This window comes from Macaca fascicularis, chromosome 5 (assembly GCF_037993035.2).
Source record: "Macaca fascicularis isolate 582-1 chromosome 5, T2T-MFA8v1.1".
NCBI lineage: Eukaryota > Metazoa > Chordata > Mammalia > Primates > Cercopithecidae > Macaca > Macaca fascicularis.
The window spans coordinates 169093637-169116801 of record NC_088379.1 but is presented as its reverse complement, the minus strand read 5'-3'; the positions used below and the strand labels follow the sequence as shown (position 1 = coordinate 169116801).

The 23165-nt window shown below is 34.2% G+C and overlaps 1 protein-coding gene across 26 annotated transcripts in view; it reads left to right on the top strand.

The window, feature by feature from the left end:
* The window catches only part of MARCHF1 (membrane associated ring-CH-type finger 1), an 830557-nt gene that overhangs the window by 190685 nt on the left and 616707 nt on the right, over positions 1 to 23165 (top strand). The window lies entirely within an intron of this gene.

Genomic DNA, 23165 nt, shown 5'->3' with positions numbered 1-23165 from the left:
GGTCCTATGGGGGCGATGTGGAGGAAGCCTGGGTAGACACTATACACATGGTGGGTCTGTGCCACAGCTGAGGAGTCTTGGAAATCCCGACTTATAAGGGGACTTCAAGCAAACCTGCTCATCCTCCACTTTAGAGAGAGACATTATTCATATTTTATGGGTCGGGAAACCAATCTGCCCTCTGATCCAGAGGGAGACACTTTCTCTATCACCCTGAAACATCTCCAGGAGAGGAGGGAGACCTAGTTTTATGACCCTGGTGCATAAGCAAATCTGCTCCCTGCCCCCACAGCAGCTTTGTAGATTTCCATGAACAAAGCTGTCAAAGTTTTTTGCTTAGAGGATGGGCAGAAATACCAAATCCTTGGAGACTATCTCCCCAACACACAAGTGTACCCAGTGCCCATAAATGGCTTTGAGGGTTGAGCAAGATCAGAAGATTATGTGCATTTCATGCAAAAAAAAAAAAAAAAAAAAAAAGATTGCTTCAGCCATAGTTGAAGGCAATTGATACCATCTCAAGTCATATTGTTTTTAATGATAATCATACTTACAAATAATTGATTCACAAATATGGAAACTACTTTTGACACCTTAGACATCCTTGCTCTAGCCTGGAGCCTTTGGATACATTCCTCTCTAGTTTTGGGATTTAGTCACACACCTTCAAGGCTCTGTCCACAGGTAGCATACTTAAGAATAGCCCTTATATTATAAAGAACCTGATAATATTTAGCTAATTAAATGGTAGGAGATAAGAATAAGAACTCTTCAGGGGTCTTTAATTTAGCTCAAAACTTAAAGAGTTCTCAAATAGCGCAACATTGCCCTGAGGCATTTATTCATGTGAGCTTCTGTCACTAAGAAAGTAAAGAAAGACAGATCTGAGCGAATCTGAATTTTTAACTGAGAGTGGAAGAGCTTTTCCTCTTCACCTCAGATCATACCGTTTCTGCTTTTAAGAATGGAACAGTAGGGTCAGATAACACAAAAGGCACCCTTCCAAATAGAAGCCAAAAAGATTGCACTGGCTCATAGAGGGCATCGCTGCTTGAATAAAAGTCAGTAGTAGGAAGTTAGAAGTGAGCAGTGTATTGGTTCTCAATTTTTTACAAAATAGAATCACATAGAGCGTGGCTAAATGATATCAATTCTTTGAGGATGACAGGTTTTTTAAAAAGGAGAGCCATACACCAAAGTAATGATTAATTGAAGCAATTTTTCTACCTTCAAGGAGATCCTGAATTTAACACATTATTCACATTGGTGACTATGGGGCTTCAGAATTACTGCATTTTCAAAGATTATTAAAACCAGAAATTGGCTGGGCACAGTGGCTTACGCCTGTAATCCCAGCACTTTGGGAGGCTGAGGCTGGCAGATCAACTGAGGTCAGGAGTTGGAGACCAGCCTGGCCAACATGGCAAAACCCCGTCTCTACTAAAAATACAAAAATTAGCTGGTTGTGGTGGCAGGTGCCTGTAGTCTCAGCTACTCTGAACACTGAGGCAAGAAAATCACTTGAACCTGGAGGCAGCGGTTGCAGTGAGTCAAGATCACACCACTGCACTCCAGCCTGGGAAACAAGAGCAAGACTCCATCTCAAAACAAAACAAACCAGAAATCGGCATTTGTCTTATTAAACCCTCAATACAATAATAGACTCTTGCAAAGAACTTTAAATATTGGCTTGAAATGTGTGTGTGTGTGTGTGTGTGTGTGTGTGTGTGTGTGTGACTAGTTTTAATATCTTCTACAATTTAGAAGGAATTTTAGTGTTTATTTTTTTCTGAAAATAAGTAATTTATTTTGTATAGATCATATAGGTATCTTCTTATCTCAATGAGGAAAAAAAAGTCTTTCTTTTAAACGCTCCAGAGTTTGCAGCAAATATTTTAGTTAATAGCTCTTCCTTTAGATCAACTGAGCCTCAGATGTCATGAAAACAAACATGAAGTTTAATCATAGAAATATATTGCTCTTCAACAATCCTTATGTCTGTAAGTACTTAATGTTGTCTGGCAGTATATATTATCCTATAATAAAATCTGTTTTGCTAGTGTATGGTAACATATCAGATAAAACTTATTGGACGTGTACAGGACCCAAGATTGGTTAAGTGTGGAAAGGAATTTTCCTAATGAAGTTATTGGAAATAGTGAGGCAATATTTTTGTCTTTTAAATAAAAGCTAAATTCAATCAAATATAACCATTCACTCAGATGCCTTATGTGTGCTATAATGTTTATCTGAAAATGTTAGTATTAGAGTCTTAACTAAAACTAATGTAGTATGCTAACGCAACATACAGCAAATACAGAAATAACCATCAGAGTTGAGGTTTACTGATATTTTTGCCCATTCCCAACACCCATCCTGGGCATCAAAATGTAATTCTTCAAGAGTTCTGTGGGGAAAATAAAATGGATTTGTCTAGAATGACCTACTTTATATCATTAATGCACATTTTTAAAATTTTGTTTTGCTTTTTAAATCCTTATGTCTCGTTAAAATTGTGATTAAATATAAACAATATGAAATTTACCATCTTAATCATTTTTCATAGTTCAGTGACATTAAGTACATTCGCTTAGTTGTGCCACTATCACTACCAGCCATCCAAAGAACTCTTTTCATTTTGCTGTACCAATATTTTCAGACAACATACTCTATGTAGGTGTGGGTATTAGGATCTATTTATAATCACTAAGAATCTTGGAATTACATTTAGGCATTATGGCTAACTGAGACTACACGAACAGGTCTGATAAGGCTTGGGCCTTTTCTGTGTATCTCAAATGGTCAGGTCAACATTGGGAGTTGATCATTACTTTAGGGGTCATACCACCAAGGGATTTCATGTTTGATTATGTTACTGTTTAAGTATATCATTCTGTATGAGTCTTTATCAACTAATTTCTATGGAGGTTTGTTTTCTATCAATAGGCTAGGCAAACTTCTTGCTACTATTTAACTGGTGTAACCCTTTCTATTTCAGGCACAATCCATGTCCATCAGTGCAGAGTGTATCCTTTTGTGTTTTGTGTGTGAAACAATGGACATGTAATTCTTTTGGTAGAAATAATTACTTTCTCTTCAATGTGGAAGCTAAAAGTGGATAACTATTCACCAAATAGGTGATATGGAAAGGTTGAAAAGAGGTATATGGCAAAAGCATATCTATAATATTTGAGGGAGGTACTGTTTTGTCAGTTTATTTCAAATCAAATACTGTAAATTTGTAGCTATAATCAATGGGGTGAGTGAAGGGATAGAAACTGTAAATGGAAAACTGAAGACTTATATAGGGAAAAAGTTGTAAAATCTCATATTGCGGTGTTGAGCAAACCAGCTTTACACTTTATGAGTTTCTGCCACTGTTGTATTGAGAATACCTATATCTGAACCTCGGGGTTTTTAAAAAATTTCTTGTGATTTCCCATCATTGCCTCCCTCCCACCAAGGAATTATAGATTTCATACTCCAATGAAGATTCTACTCCAAGAGGCTGGCATGTTCTAAAGGGAAACCTCTTCCTGGAGCACTTTCATTCTTCTTGCCTCTTTCCTCTGCTTCCTCCTTCAGTGGACTAAGGGCCAGTAGTTTTCTTTCCTACCTCTTCCTAAATGTCACTTTCCTATGATGATTTTTTCTTTTCGTCTCTCCTAGACTTGATTAAATGTCCCTGTTATATGCTCCCATAAAATCCTGACCTTTTTGTCTCATGAATTCCATTGCACTTTATTTGAATCAGGGTTATGGTTGGCTTCTTCCTCTGCTGTATTTTACATTCCATGATGGTGGTTACCTGCTTATCTTGTCAATGCTGCATCACCCAGCACTATGCGTGGTATCTGGTATCAGCCTGGAATAATTTTGGCTCCAAAAGTTAAAAACGTACATTTAAACAAAGCAATAAAACTTCTGGAAGAAAACGTAGGATATTTATTTATAACCACAGAGTGAGAAGGCTTTTCTGGCATTCAAGATTAAGAAAATTGAAAGAAAAGATTGATGCTTTTGATCACATAAAAATTAGAAGCTTTTACATAGCAAGAGATCTCACGAAGTCAAAAGGTAAATGACAAAATGGGGAAAAGATTTTCTACTCTTATCACAAACTAAAGATTATAAAGAAATAGACCAAATACTCAGTGGATCAAAAGTAAAGATTTGAACAGATAATTCTCAAATACCACTTTTGATGCATTACCTTGGGAAAGTTAAAAGATCAATTATACATTCATTTGACAATAATCAGTGTGACTGTGTAGAGTGAATTGAATTGGATTGGGTAGGTGGAAATAGAGACTTGAGGTGAGTTTTTAATGTACATTGCTTTTCAACATTTTACTTTTTGAATCCTGAAGTCATATAACCTGTTAAAATTTAGTGATCAAACAATTGGAGAATGGAAAAAGTTAACAGTTGTAAAAATATAAAATACAAGGCAAGTATAAGAACTAGAACTTTTAAATATTAGGCTCAGGGAAGTTAAGGCTAAATTGGTAATAGTCTTTAAGCTTAAATGCTTCAGCTTAAAAATAAGGGATTCACACTTTGATCTCTTGGTCACTTCAAATTCTGAGACTCCATCATTTGACATGAATGGTTTTTTTAAAATAAGAAGTCTTATGTCTAGATATTTTCTATCTCCATTAAGAATAGCACAAAAATGTGAACTTAAATTTTCAGAGGAAAAATATGAGGTTGGAAAACTATAAAGAATATCAAATTACTAATTTCTAATAACAGGAGTCTTCACTTGCATATATTGAGCATCACTATGTAGCTGACTTTGGGAGCCTCTTTGTTTAATTTAGAATTATTTATTTAATTTAAAATATACAATTGTAAAATATGTGTAACAGTATTTTAACTGTTTTTTCTTGCACATACATCAGATGCTTTTACAAATGTACATGTAAACACTAAAAATGTGTATATATTATATGTTATCGATACATGTATAGAAGGAAGGAAGGAAGGAAGGAAGGAGAGAGATGATATTCTTTGAAAAAAATGAACTTATATTTCTCTGCAAGTTGCTTTTTTCACTTACTAATATGCCTTGCTTTCTCTGATACCTATATACCTAACTTAGAAAACACATTCTGTACAACTCTTGCTTTTTAACCTTAACAAGGTCAGTTTTATTTTTGAAAATATTTTATAGAAATATTTAAAAATTGCTATATATTTATTAGTCAAGTTTAGTGATTATATATTTAAATATTTTCTAAATTATTCTATCTTTATTCACTGTATTGATCTGCGGCAGGCTCCCATTACACTATGTGGTCTAGAGAAGTGCACGGAGGTATAGAGGGAGCCAGATTATGTCTACATATTAATGTCTTTATGAAAAACCTATTAGTGTTTCATAGCTATTAATTGTTTGTCAATGTAATGTTTATCTGTGTATTTCATTCATTAGTTTATGTTAATGTATTTCAGAGAAAATGAAGAGAAAAAAATACTTTTTACCTGAAGTTCTAATTGTACAGCATGAATTGACTATTATAGGTTGTATGCATGACTGAGTCCCAAAAGAAAAAGCTGACACTGGCAAATGATTTAATTTTGTCTACATTCAGAGAATTTATAATGTGATACTAAAAATAGAATTTCAAGCAACTGTGGCATAGTCCTTAGCTAAAATACATTAACTTGAAACCAAATTTAAAAATAACAGTAGTTCATGGACTGTGTTGCCACAATATAAAAAGAAGATCATAAATCTAAGGAAGAATTATTTATAGAAAATCTTTGAGCTAGGACTATATTGTCATGTTCTAAGCAGCACTTAACACATCTATTTGATGGTACTAAAAATATAATCACCTTCCCCAAGAAGCATCATAATTTAGCACTGTTCATTATGGAAAAGTTATCAAAAAACTGTCATGGAAATAAATAACTTGGAATGGTACTATTTTGGGGGGTTTTATTTTGTAAGATTTTAGAATTTTATGAGAATGCCTCTTCTGTGTCTTCAAATTCGAGACCTTCTTTCTCTATTCCCTAGCATGAAATTAGTTATAGTTCTTGAACATAGTTAATATAACTTGTTATGCCTTAGTGTGTGCTAAAAATTAGATATACATTGTGTATATAGTGCGCTTTTGTGTATATATATATATGATTGTGTGTGTCTTGTGTATATGTATGCACATATATGTGATACACACATTGTATATGAGATACAAAAGGATATACAAGACCATGAAAGCCTTAAAAAGAAAAATTGTATCTAATTTGGGAGCTAAAATTGAAGGGAGAGTAGGAGTTAATTAGTCAAAGAAGGTCAGTGTATTTAGGCAGAAGACGTATTCACACAAATGTTTTGTGGAGGGAGAAGCTTGGTGGGTGTGAGGAGCTAAAGAAGGCTTAGGTGGCTAAAGTGGGAGAGGCTACGGGGACCCCACACTGCGAGCTTGCAAGACAGACTAAGATTTTGTTTTTGTCCTATGAGCAGTGGGACTCCAGTAAAACAGGATTTTAAATAAGGAAATGAGATGATGAGACTTTTACTTTGAGAAGATTTCTCTGGTTGCAGAATTGAAAACAAGTTTTAGGAAGGTAAATGTTGTTTAGAATGGATATTAAGTAGCCTAGTGAGAAGGCTGTTGCATGATTCAGGTGAGAGATGGCAGGTTGGACTAGAGCAATGGAGATAAAGATGGCAAGTGGACGTAGCAGTTCTAATGACATTTTCTCCTTAAACACTAAATTCTACATTGGTCTAAACTGTATTACTTATTACTTACTAAATCTTACAAAATGGTAAGAGTTAGAGTGCCTTGCAAGAGATTATTAACATAAATGTCTCTGAGGATTAGGGTGAATTTTGGATGCCCAGACTCATATTCAGCTGTCTTGACATAAATAAAACATTATCTGCTTAAAGATGATATATCACTGTCTCCTCTGCTGCGTGATCCCTCCCTTTATAAAAAATAAAGGAGCACCATGCCAGTTCTCGTATTTTAATAAAACTTAAGCCTTGAAATATTTTATCGTTACCAAGCTCCATATAATTTTCAGTCAATGCAACTCTGAAATAAATTTTAAAGTTATTAGATGAATATTAAATGGACAGCTAGAATACTATTAGGTAGCAATTTTATATAATTGACCTTCTTGAAAGGTTAGTTGCACTAATCTTCCATCTTAGGCAAGAGTATTTTACAAACACCTATGCAAAAGTTCAAGTGACATAAAATTCTTTAAATTCAGCACATGCTGAATTTATCTAATAACTCTATATTTATTATATCCAGTCAAATTACCAGCACAGAAGCCATAATTCAATATAAATTCCTGCATTTAAAAATATATAACTCTGTGCCTAATCATGAAATTTTTTCACAATTAAACATTGGGGAAATTTTGTCTTTTTAATTCAGTGCTTTTACTACTAAAGGATATGACTTTTATTAATGTCCTGTAATTTCAATCAAGAAACAGTTAATCAGCATTTGCAAAGTACAAAGATAAGCCACTGCCAGAGAGTCAGTGGTGAATGAACCTAAATGTCCAACATCAGAAGTTTTACCATCTAGTATGGAGTTAAGTTTTTCCTAGTATATTCTTGCCATAAACATTTAGCCAGTATTCAAATTCTCCCTCTGGAAATTATTAAAATATTCTTAGACTGAGCAAAATTTTCTTCTCAGTATTTTTCCTGACTTGTTTAGTATTACTATAGGTTACAGGTCATCTAATTGTTTTTATGCAAATCAACATTTTGTTTTTTTTAAAAAGGAGACTTTGCCAGATGGAGAATAATTAACTACAAATGAGAAGACATATTAATAGTATCTTATAAAAAGGATATTTGTCATATTAGCCTATAAGAAAGGATGAATGTGCAAAGTTTTCTCATTAAAGTACCCTTTCCAGCCTCTATAAGTATGTGCGTGTGTATTTTAAATACAAGTAATTAATTTTTTGAAGTGATGTTTATTATATCAACTGACATTAATTAGGAAAATTGTATTTCCAGTGGTTTCTGTAGCACTTTGGGAACATACTGTGTTTCTGAAACTATTCAATATTATTGTATTAGTATATTATTTACTAATCCATATAAACTTACTAGTATTTTCCTTTCTTTGTTCAGGTATTACATACTTTGTCATAAGAATGTGGCTATAAGAAATTCCAAATGAAATCACAATACAGAGCTAGTGACAAATGGTGCCTATTATTTTTCAATAATTTTAGCTTAATAAGAGTTTACTATGTGCAGAATCCCGTACTGGTGTAGAGAGGAAATCACAGCCTCTCCTTTGCATAGTTCCATTAAAAAGGTGGAAAAAAATAATCTCCCTCTATCTCATTACTAGCTCCTTCTGCTCCCTGGGATTATGCCCCTGGCAAACTCAGTGCTCACTGATAAACCATTTATAGAATCAGAAGACTCCCAGCAACAGTATCAGGAGGAGAAGATAATCTCATCCCACAACCACACTGCCCACCAACTCAGGGAGAGTCTGCGTGCCACATGGTGTTCTCTATAAACTGCAGCCCTGAACTTTTTCTCTAGGTGGTATCATTTCATCTCGGGGTTGTGGTGGTTCTAGGGCAAGAAAGATCAGCAGCTGTGATGCCAGGTTTTTCAACTCATGGGAGAAAGGCTTCTCCTTTTTTTGGTAATTTTCATTTTCCCTAGGCCTTTGTATGATTATCTTCTTCTTATATGTTTATTTTTAACCTCAAGCCATATTTTTAATTACTATAGTAAAATATACCAGCATGTTTGAAATAAGTCAAAATTTTATTATTATTAGATGTTAAGCTCCATTTTAACAGAGAAAACATGAACCCATCCAAATATAGCATAGTAATTAACACTGTAGTGATATTTAAGTATTCATATACCAATGGTACCATCAGTACTCGGTGATGGAATCTAGGAGCTTGGACTCCTTAGGTCTGATGGAAAGTACAGACCCAATTATAATTGTTTCTCTGTTACCTCATTAACTAAAATTGTTAAGGGAGGTGAAGAAACCTCACTTACATTATATCCAACTTGCACTCTTTCCTGCAACCAGACTGACTTTGCCATATTCCTCCAAAGAGCCCAGATCTTTACTGGACACATAATTTTGCTCCTGCACTTTCTCCTTGTGTTTATCTATCCCTCAGTCAGGCCTCTGTTTAAGAGTCACCTCTGTCCAGAGACTTTTCTGTCCCTTCTGGCTGCACAAGGTTGAGCAGGTGGGGAGTTAGGCATCTCCAAACTAAAGTTACTTGGTACAAAGACTTTATCCCTTTCCTAACACGACAATACACAGTCATTGACACCAATAGGTCCAAAGCTACCGGCAAGATGATGTAACTTTATTATATTGAAGTTATTTGAATTTAGATATATGTACTGTTTTTTGAATTAGGAATGTGATTGGGTTCAAGGCTGTATTTTCAGAAACCTGAGGTCTTATGTGTAAAATAAGACCATCACTGCACATCAGTACTCTGTTATAGATCAATAAAAGAGCACGTTTCAGTGACATTCTGTGTAGGACAGATTGGCAGATTGTTATACCTAAGTTCATGATGGTGGAGTTACTGTCTCTCTCAGACCAAAGCAGATGCAGTGCTTCTTGTGATCTGACAGATGCAGAAGTACACTTTTAGCTACATTCTTTCTCTGTTTCTATCTCTGTCTTTCTTTGTCTCTCTCTCTCTCTGTGTGTGTGTGTTTCTCTTTCACACGCACACTGAGATTGAGAGAGAGAGAGATGAGAGAGAGAAATCTGCATGCATGTTTGCATGACATTTTACCTGAAATTATGAAAGTTGTAACCCTTAGTTTTCCCTGGGTTTGGGACCATCCATTTTTCTTCTTAAGTATGTCACTTACTACTATCAATATTAAGGCTTGCTTTTGTTTAACTCATATCCAGTAAGTCTGCATTCTCCATTAAAAAACCTACCTTGTTAGACGAAAAAGAACTTGTTCTTAGTTTTACCTTAAAAGCAGAAAAAAAAAAAAACTATATTGAGTCTCTGAAAGAGTAGATGACATTGACTTCATTCCACAATAATCTCCTTTGTCATTTACAAGCCTTGCAATTCTCCGTGCATGGTAATTGCACCAGCTGGGAAATCAAAGAACCTTGATTTGATGTTCAGTTCTGTCCCTTATTTATTGTGTGATTTTGGTAAATTACTTCTTTAAATCTTGGTCTTATTATTTAAAAAAGGATTTCTCTTTTGGCCATAAGAAAGTTACTTGTATAAAATAGTGCATGTGAGATTATTCATTGATCAAATCACTTGATAAGGATTTATGAGTCATTTCTATGTGCCAGTATTGTTCCAGATGCCAGAGGTACAGCACAAAAGAACACAAATGTCCTACTCCCTTCTAGCTTCACTGCAGTACACTTGAAACTATTAAGGGCTATATTAAGAAAAATATCAGAAAAGGCTGTGTAAATCATTTAATTAAGCTGTTGTTTCCATTGGGAATAAGAAACATGCTTATTTCTACCATTCATATATATAGAGAGGGCACAAGGTACTCAGATAAGTATCAAACTGAGTTTAAGAAAAAAATCAAGAAAAATCTAAGAATAAAATTAAGGAATCAGAAGGCCTGATGGCTATTCTCAGAGTAAGTTGTTTCAGACACTCTTTGTGTTTCCTGAGAAACTTATCGCTTGATTATTTAGTGTCATAGAAGGACTATAAAATTAAAGCCCTTGCTAGTGGATCTAATGGTGATATTTCCACGAGGCAGCTGTGTGAAAAAAAATAAAATTAGCAGAACAAAAACGAGCTATCTCTATCCTTCTCAGAAAAGCTGCATCTTAGATTCCCAAATTCTTAGGGCAGGAGCATATTAATTCTGATAATTATTTGGTTCTCTGATTTCATAATTCTGTACTCCTGTATCTTTTTTGTCACTAGGGAGTTAATTTTAGGCCAATTAAATATTAGGATTGCTAAGGGGTTTGGGATTACCTGAAGTCATTTAAAAATGGGATGACTATTTTTTTCCCTTGTGATATGCATCAGTCTGAACAGAAAAAAAATCCATAGCTAATATGTTGATACATTTTGGTAGCGCTGTATGATGCTAAATATTTGACACTATTTTGCTTCTATGTCTGTGCATGTGGCAAGCACCAATGACTATATTATAATTAACACTACATTAGTGAAGACCAAGTATAAAATGATTACCTCTCTTGCATGCGACCCTTGGCATTTCTGTCATAATGATTGTATTTAGTCAGGTTTGCCTTAGTAACTGTAAAAGTTTGAGGTAAGTGAGATGTTACGAGGGATTTTCAGGCCATACTAATAATACTTTCTGATATTCAAAGGTCTTTTGAAACTTTTAGGTCTTGAGTTTATTTCTTTATCAATAGATTGATATTTAAAATCATTTTTATCCCCATATTCCAGCAAATATAGGTGCCTTTTTTTGATGATTGACTTGATGAGGACTGACTGCTAAATTTTGGAATAGTGCTAGATTATTGAGGCCCAAATAGAAACAGTTTAAAAAGATTACAGGGGTGTGTTAGGGTTCTCCAGAGAAATGGACCCAAGATAATGCATATGTGTTGGGGAGTGGGGGGATGAAAGAGAAAGAGAACGATTGTAAGGAATTGGCTCAGGTGGTTACTGGGGCTAACAAGCCCCAAACTGCAGGGCAGGGTGGTGGGCTGCAAGTTCTGGCAGGAGTCAGTGCTGCAGTCTTCAGGCTGAAGACAGTCTGGAAGCAGAATTCCTTTATCATCTACGGACCTCAGTCTTTTCTCCTAAGGCCTTCAACCTATGAGATTAAGTCTGCTTACATTATGGAGAGTAATCTGCTTTACTTTAGAGTCTTCTGATTTAAATGTGAATAACATCTACAAAGTACCTTCACAGCAACAGCTGACTGGGATTTGACAGAACAACTGAGTACCGTAGCCTAGCCAAGTTGATACATAGAATTAAGCATCATAATGGAGTCTTATCATACATTAATTTTACATAGAAATTATGTTGCCTTGGGAAAAAAAAGTAAAGTAAATAGTATTGAGAAGACCTAAATTTTACCATTAGAACAAATGTGAGCACCTACGGGAAAACAGGGGCCAAGGTTGTGGATATTTATATCTAGACTTATACCCTGAAGGCTTAAATTTTCTTAGCTTTATAGATGCATAAATCAATTGTGGCTAATTCAATTGTGGATAATTTTGTAATAAAAAATCATAATTGCAGTGAATTAATTACTAGCCATTATATCAAGGAATCCACGTTTGTTATTTCATTTGCACAAATCTAGACACATATTATCTTTACTATAAAGATGAGAAAATTAATGCTTAAATAGGTTGAGGTTTGTGTAGGGTTACAGCGATAGTAAGAAGTAGAACCAGGATAATTACTGTATGTTTTAATGATTTTTTGCTCTTCTCACAGTTCAAAATATACCCTAAATGGAAGATTTTACAGTTTTCGTCCTTACATACACCATGTGGATGAACCCAAGATATCTCATAGCCAATTTTTATGAAAAAAAATCTCTCTTCCCCAAATGATGAACAATTAGCTAATTAGTAATGGCTTATAAAAAGCATGACTCTTTTATCTTAATAATTTACCAGAATTAGTTTTTGTGGTCAGTATTTTTTAAGAGGTTTATATGGGTATTAGGCACAACTAGACAACTATCTGCTACTGTTAAATAATGTATCTATTTTAAGAGAAATACATTAGAACAACATAAGATTACGTTCCCTTGCACCTTTAACCAAGTAGAAAAAAGGAATCCCTATAAGCTTAATCAAAACGCTTGACTACTGAGGTTTTCTAGCACCTGGAGAAAGAAAACCGGGAGAAACAATCTCAATAGACACAACCATCAGGCTGCACTGCTCTCCAGCCTTCCTAATCTCATACCACTCCTCACTTGTACTCCACAATCACTCTGCAGTCTTTTCTGTTTTCTGAACAATATCACTGTTGTATTTCTAATGCCGAATAACACATCTGGTGCACAGTGCTTAATAAATAATTTTAGAAAGGTCAGAAGGAAGGAAGCTAGGAAGGAAACAATATTTTCTAGAAATGCTCACTTTTAGCTCTGTATTTACTTCACCTCAATCAATCCCATTACTTATATAACACTCTTTTACTTGTGTAATTGGCAACCAAAACGCTGAGAGGTTATGGTGAAACTTGTCAATTTTGATGCAGGTGATTATTTCTTTTTCTTTATTGTTTTTTCCCATCTGCCACTATGGACTAGTAACACATAAAGCCCAAGATTGCACATTGAATCTCAGCATGTCCTGAGCCATGAAGAATACATTTATTATCTTTGAAATTTCTTATTTTAAGTCAGAAGGAAATATTGACTAGTGTTTTCTAATGGACACGTTTTAGAAGGTTTGTTGACCTTATAGTGTGAAACAATTTCTACTGAGTAATTACCCGTTTTTTAAAAACAAAACAAACAAACAAAAAAACAAACAAAAAAAACCTCCCTGACTATACTTTCTAACAATAGAATGGCACTTGTTATAAAATTGGGAAACGTGTTTTAAGAATGAGAAAGGAAAGGAATTGTGTGTTAGTCTGCTCTTGCACCGCTCTAGAGAAATACCTGAGACTGAGTAATTTATAAAGAAAAGAGGTTTATTTTGGCTCACGATTCTGCAGGCTGTACAGGAAGTGTGGCTCTGGCATCTTCTTCTAGTGAGGACCTCAGGAAGCTTCCACTCGTGTCAGAAGGCAAAGTGGGAGCAGACATGTCATATGGCAAGAGAGGGAGCAAGAGAAAGGGGAGGATGTGCAAGGTTCATTTAAACAACCGGCTCTCACGTGATCTCATAAATCAAGAACTCATCCATTACTGAGAGGATGGCACCAAGCCATTTATGAGTCATCTACCCCCATGACCCAAACGTCTCCCACCAGGCCCTACCTCTAACATTGCAGATTACATTTCAACATGGGATTTGGAGGGGAAACACATCCAAACAATACTAAATTGCATCTGCCATTGTTATTTTAATCTAACAATTTGTCTGATTTGTTATTATAAAAGTAATCTGTACTTGTGACATTCAGCACAAGTAGTCAACCTCGCCCATCTGGTTTGAAAGTAATAATTGGAAAAAATAGTCATCATATGCATTTTGAAGCAAATAAAATTGGTTTGCCCAAATTATAACCAATTGTTAATTTTATTGATCATCTTTTAAATAAATTATATTTGCCATCAGTGTTCAAGAATAAATTATTTTCCAGGATAAAAAATCTGTTCTGGAATGTGTGTTTAATTGTTCTAGAAAGAATAAGACTCAGAAAGGAAAGGAATACCCTACACATAGTTTTGTCTTAAGTGTTGATTTAAATACAAAACTTAAATATTTGGAAATATGTATTTGGTTTCTTTTGTACTCAAAACTTGCACATTGTAGTGTATCAGATTTTTACTCCATTAGATTTCAGTTTTAAGAATTCTGTGATTCTGTGAAGTAATTATAGTGCCTTTTTTTTTTTTTTTTTGAGGTGGAGTCTCTCTTGTCGCCGAGGCTAGAGTACAGTGGCACGATCTCGGCTCACTGCAAGCTCCGCCTCCCGGGTTTACGCCATTTTCCTGCCTCAGCCTCTCAAGTAGCTGGGACTACAGGCGCCCGCCACCGCGCCCGGCTAATTTTTTGTATTTTTAGTAGAGGCGGGGTTTCACTGTGTTAGCCAAGATGGTCTTGGTCTCCTGACCTTGTGATCCGCCCGCCTCGGCCTCCCAAAGTGCTGGGATTACAGGCGTGAGCCACCGCCCCCAGCGTATGGTGACTTTTTAGAAGTGTCCTTTTATAATAACCTGACACCCACACACACACACCCACACACATTCTTTTAAACTTCCTAAAATCCCCTTAAGATATTTATTTATGTATATTTTACCTTGATTTTTATCTTTTTTCTTTAAAAAAATTCCTGTGTGGGAATCAAGATAATGAATTTGTGTATCTCTGTGTATGTAACTAAAAAGGGGAGACTTATGTAACTTGTAACTTGCAAAGATCTTTCTGTCTATAATTCAATATTCTATAGCATCGTCTAGTGGCTTCATTGTTTCCCTGGTGCTTAGAATAAAGAAGGTAAGATAAGGAAATTCAGTTAATAAAATAAAATTGAAGCTTATAAGCAAATTATTGTTTATGAGAAAAGGTATACCTTGTTTACCACCTATAAAGTGATTATAATCTCAAAAACAAGAATTTAATTTGTTTATGGGGTTTCATTTTATGTTATTAAACACATTTACTCATCTTATTCGTTCTAGGCACTAGGGAAATAATGAAACCACATAGATGATGTCATAGTTTCCACTCTTATAGACTAGAGAAAATGAGGAGTAGACAAGAAAGGAGCATCTGGGGATGGGTAAATAGACATGATTAGGGTAAAGACTCCATATTGGGCCACAGAGGTTGTGGTTTGACATCTTAATTCTACCCCATGGGAGCCTGAAGACTGTTGGAGAGACGGGCTATGACATAGTGATCAGGTGCCGGCCAGATGGACAGCACCCACTATAAATTTTACCCAACAGAATGGACTAAACTTGGTCAAATCGGAATGTCATTCTTAATAGATTAATTGAAAAATGAAAGAAATATTGGATTTGCTATATCACTATTGTTTCCTTAACTTTAGATTTCAGTATTTGTTGAGAAATCTCCTGAACCAAAGTTTCAAAGGCTGAATGCCTTTTCTTCCCCAGCCCGGTTTGCAATGTGATGAGGCATTTGGATGACAAGAAAAGTCAGTATACTGAGGACCTTGATGATAAGTTTTATTTTTTTAGTTTATTATTCCTAAAAAGTGTACTTAAATTCATTTTAGGCTTGGTACTCTAGTAATTTGTGTGCCTTCCTTAATAACCTTTGGAAAAAATAATGTATTCCTACTTTTTTCTTTTAATGGTGTAATAGCTTTGATTTTTAAAATTTTAACCATTATTTGAGAAATAATCATTCCTATAATCTTCTAATCACTTATTTCACTTAATATTACATAGTAATATAAACATTTGATAATTTAATGGCACAGAGCCATACACTTTCAAATCAAGTGGGTAGACATAAACAAATATATATTATATTACTACTCTATATTATTATTGTTAATGTTGCTTAGTGATATAGTCATTTTTCTAAGTTAACAGTAACTTATGGTAATGGAAACACTCAAGCTCATGAATAATCACATGTTCTTTGTATCACTTATGATGATGGAATTTACAGGCTTTCCGTATTCACATTGGAAAGGAATTATTTGAATAAATAGTAAAATAAAGATGTTTATAAAAGGACAAAAGTACTATTAAGTGCAAATACATGCATAAGACATTTTTCTGGTAGTCTATACTTAGCATTTAATTAATTGCAATATTTATTGAATGATAAAAAATGAACATTTAAATATGTTGGTTACTATAAAATGAAAAACATGTTTTTTCCAATGTGGGGTCTCCATAAGTAACCAACGGTAACTAGTTATTCCATTTTAAATTAATTTTGTCAGATTTTCTTTGATGCCTTTATTAACACACATAGGAGCCGTCGTAATTACCCATGAGTATTTGTGACCTGTGAACATGAGTAACATGCCAACCAGATATTATAATGGCTTTCTTTCCAGCGTTCTGATCACATTTCTTCTCACCTCCACAGGGATTTCATTCATTAGTTTTGAATAAATTTTTTGTACTATTTAACTCTTATATGTCCTTCAAAACTTATTTTAAGTATAATTTCTTCTAATTGGATTTAAAAGACTCTGCCCTTCCCTACTCCCATAGCATCATTGGGAATGCTTCTCCCACCAAAATCATAGAAATATCTCACTATGGTCAAGAATTTATTGGGCAACCCTAACAGACTGTTTGCTTTTTGAGGGAAGGAACCCTAAGTAAGCTAAGGTTTAGTAAACATTTATTCAGTGCCTGGCATTGTCACATATATTGTCTCATTTAATCTTTACAACCATGGTGATTGTAAAAGATAATGCGATCTCATTATATTGATGCAGGCTCAATAAATACTTATTCATAATATTATTGATGACAATAATAATGTCCCTCATAAGTCTGAGAGTATATAAGCTAAAACAAGTTTTGAAGTCTACCGCCCATTTATCACAAACTCTAAAGATATGTTCATTAAAGGCAGTTAATACCTGTTAAGCGTCATGAAAAAGTAGACCCTTGCAAAATATGCTAAAGCTCTGTGTCCATCACAGTGTAGTTCAACTCATTATGCTCTTAGAATGGCACACTAAATTTTTTTGAGATGTGTTTACTATTTTCATCAAATTTTTGGAAAATTTATATTTTCATTCTAAGAGCTGGATCATATTCATAGGACCTAAGGTGTCATCCTTCCATTTTATTTTATTTTATTTTTTTGTTGGTTTCCCTGTACATCTGCCTTTGTGGGAAGATAGCTCAGAATTTTGGCTTTCAAAATACACCTGAGTCCAATTAAGCAGACTGGAAGTACAGAGACCAGTAAGAAAAACTGGCCAGAAAATGGCATGAGTTACTGCTGTTAAATGAAGGGTAAATGGATATTTTGCAAAAGTGATACATTTTTAATTCACCAAGTGGATTTAAATCTCATGGTTGTCTTTTCTGGCTGAAGATGATATATAAGGTATAAAGTGAGTGAGTCATTCTCTCAAGTAAAGATGGTAACCAGGAAAGGTCAAGTTACTCATGGTTCAGCAATATGGCACCAGTGTCCACAGTCCTGAGTGGTCATGGTTTTGTATAACTTTCAACTTTAAATAATTTCAAACCATTAAATTATAGAGAGCTTTTAATATGTTGAAAGCTCTCTGCTTCTATAACTATTTAATATTACATACTTCAAAAAAGTATATATTTCTCTTTTGGGGGTTTATGAATTGCAATTATCCCAAAAGAAAACATTTTAAAATAAGACTACATTTAGAAACTAGTTATTTTCTTGGTAATCTATGGTCTGTCTTTTGAAAACCCTCAGCATTTTGATGTAAGATTTTTTTGGATAACTTGATTATATAAGTGAGGAAATGATGAAAAGCCTTTAACTGGCTTCACACTTCATTTGGACTGTGATGGATTAGACTGAACAAGCTCACCTAACATGCCTATATATTTATCATCCTGTGCATGAAATAAGGGTGTCAGGAGAAATACAGGAAGGGACAAAAGGAGCACCTCAAAGGCAAGGGCCTAGAATAGGCTGATGGAACTCTAACCCCAGGTTGATGTTTTAAGTTTAATTTTTTAAAGAAATTGTATTGTTTATGTTTGAGGTTTACAATATGATGATATGGGATAGTAAAATGTTTATTATGAAGCAGATTAACATATCTATCATCTCACATAGTTACTTTTTTGTGACGAGGGCAGCTAAAATCTACTTATCTAGCAAAAATCCTTAATACAAAACAGTTTTATTAACTTCATCTTCATATTGTACAATAGATCTCGAAACCGGCTCATCCTACATAGCTGCTACTTTTTATCGTTTGACCTATGTCTGTTGACCATGCCTCCCCACCCTGTGGTAATGGTAACCACTGTTAATTTTTCTATCTCTCTGTATTTAAGTTCTTTGTACAGTACATATAACATAAAAAAGATGTCACAATCAAATTTATATTACTGGATTCCAGTTAACAGTAAACTTTCAGTAGTAAAGGTTTCAGGAAGTAAAAAGTTATACACAGATTTTCGACTGTGTATGAGGTTGGCACCCCTAACCCTCACATTGCTCAAGGGTCAACTGTAGGAGTGTACATGTGTTTGTGTGTGTGTGTATTCCACATAAAAGTGAGATCATGCAAGATTTTTATTTCTGTGTCTGACTTACTTCACTTAGCATAATGTTCTGCAGGTCCATCATTGATGTGGCAAATAGCATAAAATTTTATTGTGTGTGTATACATAAACTGTATATATATGTATGCACACAGATATGACATTAAAATTTTTTCCTGATCTTGGCTATTGTGAATATGCTTTAATGAATATGAGAGTGCAGATATATTTACAAGGTGGTGATTGCATCTCCTTTGGGTGTATACCCAGAAAAAGTATTACTGGGTTGTATAGTAGCTCTATTTTTAATTAGGGACTGTTTCAATCTACATTCCTACCAACAATATACTAAGGTTCTGTTTTCTCCACACCCACACCAACATTTTCTATCTCTTATCTTTTTTATAGCAGTTGTCCTTACAGGTGTGAAGTGATATCTCATAGTGGTTTTTACTTGTATTTCCTTGATTATTAGTCATGTTAGGTACATTTTCATATACATGTTGGCCATGTTTATGTCTTCTTTGGAGAAATGGCTGTTCAGATCCTTTGCCCATTTTTCAATCAGTTTGTTTTTTTGCTATCAAGTTGTAAAAATACTTTATAAATTTTAAATATTAACTCCTTACAAGATGTTTGTTTTGTAAATATTTTTTCCCTGTACCTAGATTGGCTTTTCATTTTTTGAGTATTTCCTTTGCTGTACAAAAGCTTTCTAGTCTGATGTAGTTCCATTTATTTAGTTTTGCTTTTGTAGCCTGAGCTTTTAATGTGACATCCAGAAAATCATTGTCAAGGCCAACGTCAAGAAGCAATTCTATGTTCTCTTCCAGGAGTTTTATAGTTTCAGTCTTATATTTAGGTCTTTTATCAATTTTGAGTTGATTTTTGTGTGATATAAGCTAAGGGTCCTCTTTTATTCTTTTGCAGGTGGAAATCCAGTTTTCCAAGACCATTTATTGAAGAGATTATTATTCCCCACTGTGTCCTCCTGGTGACATTATTGAAAATTAGTTGCCCTTGTATGTTTGAATCTATTTCTAGACTTTTTGTTCTGTTCTATTGGCCTTTGTGTCTCTTTTTTGACAATACTATACTTTTTAAATTACTAAAGCTTTGTAATATAATTTGGAATCAGGAAGTGTGATGTCTCCAACTTTGCTTTTCTTTCTCAGTATTAGTTTGTCTATTTCAGGTTTTTGTGATTTTGTATGAATTTTAGGATTTGTTTTTCTATTTTTGTGAAGGACATCATTAGAATTTTGATAGGAATTGTGTTAATTCTGCATGTTGCTTTGGATAGGGAGGACATTTTAATGATATTAATAATTCTTCCCATCCACAAATATAATATACCCTTCCATTTATTTGTATCTTCTTCAATTTCTTTCATCAATGTACAAAACATTTATAAATCTTTACATTTTTGGTTAAATTTATTCATTGATTTTTTTTTTACTTTACCAAAAATAAATTTTTTCTTGATTTATTTATCAGTTAGATCATTATTTGTGTATAGAAATACTACTGATTTTTGTAGATTGAAATATCCTGAAAATTCACTGAATTCATTTATTATATCTAACAGCTTTTGGTAGATCTTTGGGGTTTTCTACATATAAGATCATGTCATCTGTAAATAGAAATAATTTTACTTCTTCCATTCTTATTCGAATGCTTTTTATTTCTTTTTCTTGTCTGATTGCTCCTGCTAGTACTTCCAGTACTATACTAAATAGAAGTGGTGAGAGTGGGCATCCCTGTCTTGTACTAGATCTTAGTGGAAAAGCTTTCAGTTGTTCTCCGCTGATTATAATGTTAATCGTGGGATTTTAATAAATAAACTTTAATATGTTGGGATATTTTCCTTCTAGAGCTAAAGTGTTAAGAGTTTTTATCAAGAAAGGATGCTGCACTTTGTCAAATACAAAGTCTTCTAAAAACCCTCAGCATTTTAATGTAAGATTTTTTGGATAACTTCATTATGTAAGTGAAGAAATAATGAAAAGCCTTTAACTAGCTTCACACTTCATTTGGACTTTGATATAATTTTATTAGACTGAACAAGGTCACTGAACATGCCTATATATTTATCATCTTGTGCATGAAATAAGGGTGCCAGAGGAAAAGGCATGAAGAAACAAAAGGAGCACTTCAAAGGCAAGAAGCCTGATTAGGCTGATGGAATTCTATCCCCAGGTTGATTTTTGATAGGCATAAAGTTATTTGAATTTCTTATCCCAAATTCCAGTGGGAGTGTATCTTGTTAAAAGCTGAGCCTATCAGTCTCTGTTCCTGGCATAAATTAATTTTTAAAAGTTTTCTGAAAATGAGTTGCTACATCATTTGCTGAGCATATTCAGCCTCTATACTTTTATATTAGATTAAAGCAAACATGAAATGAAAAAAAAAGCAACTGAAATGGCATTTCACTCCTCTTTCACTTTGCTCTCCACTGTCCACAATTACTCTGGTGACCCACTGACTACTTTTTGTATCAGAGTAGGAGAGGCAAGAGAAAGAAGAGAATTAAGAGGGAGAAACACTGCAGCTTAAATTATAATCTTAAAAAATGATAGAAGCAGAATTTAAGGTCATCAGCAAGTTCAACACACATCCCCTCAATGCCCACCTCTGTATTAATCTAAAATGCAGCCTCTGTATTAATCTAATCTTCAGTGAATGTACATTTTGTGTTTTTGCTCTGCAAGAGGCCTTCAATATGTAATCTACCTTCACCAGGCACCAACTACTTAACTGAATGAAAATAAAAACTTTATAATAAAAACATATCTTAGTCAGCTCAAATGACCATAACAAAATGCCATTGACTGGGTGGCTTACATAACAGAAATTTATTTTCTCACAATTTTGTAGGGTATAATTGTGAGATCAAGGTGCCAGCATGGTCTGGTTGTGTTGAGAGCCTTCTTCCTGTCTTGCAGAAAGTTATCTTCTCATTGTATCCTCATGTGGCAGAGAGAAACAGAGACAGAGACAGAGATAGAGAGAGAGAGAGAGAAAACATGCTTGTGTTTCTTCCTATAAAAACATTAATTTTTATCAAATTAGGGACCCACCCTCATGACTTCGTTTAAACTTATTTACTTCTTGTAAAGGCCCTATCTCCAAATATAGTCACATTGGGGGTTGGGACTTCAACTTATGTCACAACTATTCAGTCCACAACAATAGATACAATATTGTCTCTGGGTCAAAGCTTTTACTAGAAAAATAGGCAGAACCACAGCTCAGAGATTCTCTCTCTCTTATTCACAGAACGCTTGGGCTATCTGACATGTGCTCTTTGCACTTATGGATACTGATCCCCTTCTGTAGGTAATTTTCTGCCTTCTCTACATTGCACTGAAATAGGTGAATCCAATTCTTGCTGAAGTTGAGCTTCTTTTCCTTATGCTGATTATTTTATGATCCTAGATGCTTTCCTCTAGTGGTTGAGTGGCTCAGGGAGAAAAGGAATTGAGGAGGGTCTTACTTGGCTCATTGTTGTTTTATTTCATTTTATTTTATAAATTCACCATGATAGAGTTACCTATACATGAGGTTAATCGCTTCCAGATGTGTATGTATGTGGAGTTATTATTCAAACCCATGTTCATATGCATTCAAAGCTTTGATTGTTATCACAATCCATGAAGGTTCTCTACCACCAAATTAAAGAGTCATTGAAACACTGTTTTCTTACACCAGCATAATGGCACATACTTGAAACAAATTATTTGCATAGACATTGTAATGTGTACAACTCACCAATTACAGTCACCTAATTGTGCACATTCAGCATTTTTTTGTTATGTAGCTAACTTATTTATATCATTTCTGAATATGGCTAGAAGTTATCAGGGTTTTCCTTTACTTGCTGGGTCTGAATATTTATTCATAGATCTTAATAGATTTCATAATGTTCATAAAATTCTCATCTTTTAAATATATGTAGTGTCTGTTATCCCATTTTGTCATTCCTGATATTGATATGTGTGTCTTCTGTCAATTTTTTTTTTTCCTGAACAAGTTGGACAAAGGTTTATCTATATTGTTGATATTTTTAAAGCACTAACTTTTGGTCTATGGCTTTTAATGAATTTTAAATCAATTATCTATTTCATTGATTTCTCCTCTAATAATTTATTATTACTTTTATTCTGCTTACATTGGGATTCATTTGCCTTTCTTTTTCTAATATCTTAAGGAAGAAGTTGAAATATTTTACTTGAGACCTTTTTCTCCCTTTTCTAATATAGATGTTTAGTGCATTAATCTTTCTTAAGAACTGCTTTAGTAGGATTCTCCAAAATTTTGTAAT